The sequence below is a fragment of the Megalopta genalis genome, chromosome 9 (genome assembly GCF_051020955.1).
Source record: "Megalopta genalis isolate 19385.01 chromosome 9, iyMegGena1_principal, whole genome shotgun sequence".
NCBI classification, from domain to species: Eukaryota; Metazoa; Arthropoda; class Insecta; order Hymenoptera; family Halictidae; genus Megalopta; species Megalopta genalis.
The window spans coordinates 13,688,351-13,694,350 of record NC_135021.1 but is presented as its reverse complement, the minus strand read 5'-3'; the positions used below and the strand labels follow the sequence as shown (position 1 = coordinate 13,694,350).

General features: G+C 47.5%; 1 protein-coding gene across 1 annotated transcript in view; it reads left to right on the top strand.

The window, feature by feature from the left end:
- The first annotated feature begins 3,046 nt into the window (after positions 1-3,046).
- The window catches only part of LOC117220756 (A disintegrin and metalloproteinase with thrombospondin motifs 7), a 130,737-nt gene continuing 127,783 nt past the window's right edge, over positions 3,047-6,000 (top strand). Inside the window, exon 1 of the mRNA XM_076524663.1 lies at positions 3,047-4,340. The gene's annotated coding sequence lies outside the window, so the exon portion shown is untranslated. The remainder of the gene's footprint in view (positions 4,341-6,000) is intronic.

Sequence of the window (6,000 nt, the reverse complement as noted above, 5' to 3'; positions counted from 1 at the left end):
TGAATGAATGATGCTATGCAAATATGTTGAAACTTGACTCGAAAAAGTGACGCTCGCTTTGCAAGAAAAGATCGATCATTGACCAGTCGTATCAGTTAAATGGTACCGTTTTGTCTGACTGTGATATAAAAGCGTGATCGTTGGCACATACTTCTCGAGTTCGCAATCTTTTACTGAACATTTTATTCGAGTGAAATCTCTCCAAATCTCTCAATAAATCTCTCGGATTTTTGATGCGAGATCCAAGCAACTTTAAAAGACCAGCTGCTTTTGAAATTCCGTTCTCAGCAATGGTTCTTCCGCACTCTGAACACGGCTCACAAATGTGGAACCCACCTCAGAATGTTACTAGGTATCAAAATTGCATAACTGGAATGGCTAGAATTGCGAACGAACAAAGCGACCATTTAAATCTTTTTAATATTTTTCTGCCGTCTCTTAGAAATTGATTTATCTGAGCACCCTGTAGTAATCATTCATTCTTTCTCGTATCCATTACGTCCAATATGTACACTAATGTCACTCTAATTGACGCTCAGTGTGTCCACAACAATGGACAATTTGGGAAGAGAAGATATGATTATTCGAACCTTGCGGATCCTTTTTATAGTTGCGAACTGTCAACAAATGTACAGACGAGCTACAAGGCTCAAATTTTATATCAACCAATGTATGTTAAAACTATGCTATAAAAGCGCTTAAAATAATAAAAATAATAATTTCTACAACAGAGGAATTTTACATCGTTTCGAAAGAAACGAATAACATTCGTATTTCGTAGATAAAAAAGCTCGATTACGTCCGTTTTCAGCGTCGAAATGGAAATAATTCCAGCTAAGAAAACGATACGCTTTCGAGCTTCGTGCATATTATATCATTGAAATCATTGAAATCACTGAAATCACTGAAATAATTATACAGCCGCGAACGATGAAAATCTGTTGCTGGCGCAACACCGTGACCATTCGCGACGTGTGGCCATTTTCCCAAGGTGGAACGGGGGAGGGAACGTTCTCCCTTTTCTCGAGAAATTTCAGTTTCTCAATGTCGGCGGCGAGCGATTGGATAAGAGGAAAATGGCGTGCTAAGACCACCCACTCTATCGGGATCGACGTCGTTTCCACTCGAATCAAATCGTATCAAATCGAATCAAATCGGCGCGAATCGACACGACGAAACGTAGAGCGCAACGCGACGGGCCGGCAAGCCGGTAAGATTCGCGTTCCCCCTTGTATGACAAACGATCGGCCATAACGTCGAATTAACTTCCAACCGGTCGGTGTACGTTTGATCGAGTCCGCCGGACCGTATCCGGCAGGATGCATTCGGCCCTCGTTCGAATGCTCGATAGTAGTCAATCGACTGTAAAATACTCACGAGTAACAAGAGTCAGTCGGTTCGCCGATTTTTTCACGCGACGCCATGTGTCCGATCCATTTGCGGGCGTCACGAGTCGCATTGCCGTTTGACCGGCCTCTTCGAGGAGTACCTTCCGCTCGCGTCGAACTCGGTCAAACTTATCGATTCAAATCGGACGATTTTACGTTATTTTATCCGTTTTTTAAAATTCTTTTTCCTATTTCGTTTCCTTTTTATTCTTAGCCTCGGGCCAGAGTCACGCGATCGTCGAATAAACGGACGTTGATCATCTTCCCTTGATCTTCTAGTTAAAAGAAGAACAAAACAAGGACCGATCATTCTTGTTTTGCATCAGTAAAAGAAGGAGAGACGATCCCAACGACCGTCGATTTGACGCTCGACCTGAAACGTAACGAATGATTTTAGAGCAGTAATGGTTTTAAGAGAGGCTCCAGTCCGTGGAAAATTTAAAGGCGCGCGGTCTAATTGCGACGGGTAAATAGGTTGAATAATGACTTTCAAATGAGAAGTTTGATACGTCCCAGAAGAGAAATCCCGGCGAGAGAGGTTGGGTATTCAATGGAGAGAAGATAAGAACCGACGAGTTTTTGGAGAAGTAACTTTTCGGCCGGCTAGATAACTCATTATCTGGAAAGGATCGCGGAAGCTTGGGCGAACAGGGGCGAAATAAGAAGGGTATTAAGATAGCTTTGGATCCTCGTGACGAAATTCTTCCGAGGGAGGAGAATAAGTTAGAATGGTTTTTTCGACTCGCGTTGAGACACGCTTCGCGGAAACACGCCGGACATTCCGGAAACCGGGAAGAATTCGTCGCCGATGGATGAAATATATTCGATCGATCGGTGCGAAGAATGCGAGTCGCCGGCAGGAATTTTCATGCGTGGCCTCTCGCGGCGTTTACACGGTCGCGACAAGTCCGCAAAAAGAGCTTCTAAAGCGCATAATCGCTCGGCCACAATTAATTCTGTCGCAACGAGCATTTTTCTCGCGCGGCACGGGCGGCTCGGGCGCGAAGAAAATTGCTTTACATCGTTCCTATCGAGCGACGACGCTTCGGTGATCGCGGTGGCGCGACACGGGATTCCTGAAACGCGCGATTATGCTATCGAGCAGCGTTCCGATCCAGCGATCAGGTATCCGGAGAGCGAGCTATCGACGAGGACCGAAACGCCCCGTCATTTAACGTTTACGCGCTCCGAAAAAAAAGAAATCGGGAAACACCGACCACGCGACATCGGCGAACTAAGTAGAAGTCCGTAGTTTGTTCTCGGGATTAATTTCGGGAAAGGAGGAAGGCGTCCCGGGTTGTGAGCAACGAATTGCCGCTTCCGGCCGCTCGGGAAAAAACGCGACAGTCGCGGCTGAAATGAAAAGACGACCGCGGTCCTTTCGCAGGAGGCGCCACGGAAGAAGAGGCCAAAGCAGAATCGGCGAAGAGGCCGAAAGCGAAGCGGAGAGAACACACGGACAAAGATCCGCTCGCTCGACGGAGACCGCAGAAACTCACACCGGATAGGAAAGAGCAGTTTCTCTCTCGTTCTCCGCTGGTGCTCAGGGGCGAGACGAGTGAAAAAGACCGCAGAACGCTGGAGGGAGAGTGGCCGTACAGAAAACGGGTCCACGACTGGGTGGAGGAACTAGTCTTACCTAGTAGATTGCCCTGTCTCGGTTCTCCGGCGTGCTTTTGCGTCCAGTGCAAGGTAGGAGGGAACCACCGAGAGCGCTGCTACTCGCCGAGGAGGCGGAAAAGAGAGGCCAGAATCGCGACGCAGAGGCACGCAACACACGTAATCCAGTGTGTCGCACTTACGTCGACGTACACGCAAAGAGAAGAAGAGAGAGAAAGAGAGAGAGAGAGAGAGAGAGAGACGGAAAGAAAAGGAAGGCGATCAAGAATCGAAGCGACAGGGAACGAGGAGAAAAAGAGAGGACCGGAGACGAGAGGTGAAGAGCGCGAGCAGGGCCAGCCGCTGGAGCCGAGAGGGAACTGGAGCCGTGGAGCCAAGTCGGAGGAACAGAGCCAGAGTCGGAGCCGTAGTCGGAGACGGAACAGTGACAGAGAGGAGGACCGTGTGTGCGTAGCGTCGGAAGAGTGTACCACCAAGAGTGGACCGCTAGTGTTGTGACGGCGATCGTGCCCACGACTTCTCCGGTCCCGGCATCCATGTTCCGTCATTTCTGCGGCCCCCTCCATCCGCCCCTCCACGGCGAGGATCCTCTTCGCGGGCCGCGGAGGCCTCGTTCCCCCTTTTTTCCCCAATCGAACCGAATCGTTTTCCCCTAGACGCCGCTTCCGAGTTTCCCACTCTCGCCTCACTCCCCACCGCTCCCTCTGCTCTCCGCGGGACTGATTCCCCACCAGCGGGCCGCGGTGGGCCCTCGCGGTACCCCCACTCGGCCGGCCCTCGGCGGGCCCTCCCCCATCGGGCGCCGCTCTCTGGCCCCTGGCCCCTGGCCCCTGGACTCTGGCCCGCTCGACGTTTCGTGCGATCCAGATCGTCAAGAGCGCCGCTTCCGGCGAAAAAGCGGACCGGACCGGACCGGCGAGGACCGTTTCGTTTCGTTTCGTCTCGTCCCGTCTCGTCTCGTTTCGCCTTGTCTCGTCTCCTCTCGTCTCGTCTCGTCTCGTCTCGTCTCGTCTCGTCTCCTCACGTCTCGTCTCGTCTCGTCTCGTCTCGTCTCGTCTCGTCTCGTCTCGTCTCGTTTCGTTTCGTTTCGTTTCGGCGATGAACCCGCGCGAGCTGACCAGCCGTCGCGCGGATACGAGAGACTGAGAGAGGCGGGGGAGAGGCAGAACGTGTGCCCCGAGACGTGTGTCTGTCCTCCGCGGTGTTACATCCTCGGGACCGTTTGTGCGGAGAACGTGCGCGCAGGTGTTTCGGGATATAGTGTGCATCGAGCGACGCAGCCAACGAAGACAAAGACACCACGTGCTGATCCGGACGCAACGCGATTCATGGGTACGTACGATTTCCACGCTTCGACTGCCGTATCGCCGCCCGATAACTTGTAATTTATTGGTTCTACCCGAAGGTAGACACCGTTCCTGTAAATGAATAAATATCAAAAGTATCGAAATACCCTCGGAACCCTCGTAACTTCGAAGTATTATAGTTTGGCCGAGGAACTTCGGACTGGCTTGTTAAAATTTATCGAGGTCCTAACAGTATTTAGGGTGTTCGGGTACGACCGGAGGACAGTGTCACCTGTGCGTGACCGACGCGGCGGTCAACGCGTTGACTCTCTGAGGTGTTCGATTTTAATGGAAACAAGTCGCACAGGACATGCCGTCGCGGGAAGCAAAAATTCGCTGCAACGCGCAATTTGTCAACCTTAATCACAACAGTGTCAACAACTTGCTAATGCGTTTCGACTTGTGCAAATGTTTGTTTCCGCTCATTTACGCATTTACCGTTGGTTCGTCGCGTTGCCAACTAATTAAAACATTAAACCGAATAACTATGCGTGACTTCAACTTTTCCGGATGAGCTAAAATATATCCCATCATGCATAGAAAGCTAAGCAAAAGGTGGGACAGTTTTGAAACCCACCTAACCCCCACGAGTTAAACGTCGTGTAACATCTCCCGCCTGACGGACCCACTCGGAACTCCTGTGCGATCCTCCGGAGATAGAGATCCTTTGATTCGACGTGGGCGCGCGAACTAAAAATCAACCTGAAAATCAAACCATTAACGGGTCTGCCGAATTACAATGAAAGTGAATAGCACGAATTGTTTTGCAAAGGTGTGATTTCAAGAACGTTTCAAAACGATAAATACAGTATCTCTGTTCAATTATTACATCGATTACTGTATCGTTGGAAAATGTAGCATTAGGTAGAAACTGTCGAGCAAAATTTAAAGATTAATTAGTAAAAAGTGGCGATCGTTTTTCTACCGTAACTTTCGGATCCTTTGAAGGCCTTGGATGCTATATATGTAGTACAGTAGAACCTCGGTTAACCAAACTTGATTTTCGTCGATCTTTATTGTTTAGATTTTTTATTATTCTAAATAATAACGACAAAGCTATAACGATTAAGCTAACGTATTAATAATTTATCGGAAATAAAAAGAAATTAACTATCAATTTTGAATTCGGATAATCGAAATTCTATTGCAACAATAATAATAATAATAATAATAGTGATAATATAATAATAATAATAGTAATAATAATAGTGATAATAATAATAATAGTAGTAATAATAATAATAATAGTGATAATAATAATAGTAATAATAATAGCAATAATAATAGTAGTAATAATAATAATAATAATAATAATAATAATAATAATAATATGTAACAGTCGCACAAGGACGGATAAAATGCAAGAACTTAAAACTAAAGGCTTGATTATAAAACCCACGGAGTAAAAATACATGAAATTTAGAAGACGTAGTTATGCGACATAGTAATCGCACGTAACAAAGAGGGTGGGGGCGAGAACGCATCGTGCGGATTGAATCGTCCCGTTGAAAACTGGACGGAAGCTCTGCCCCGTAAATCGCATTTACTGTAATTTTGCCGGGAGTAAATCATAATTATCCGTGGCCTCAATTAAACAGCACTCCAGCGTAATTGCCATTGTTAGAATCGTATAATGCGCACGAAAT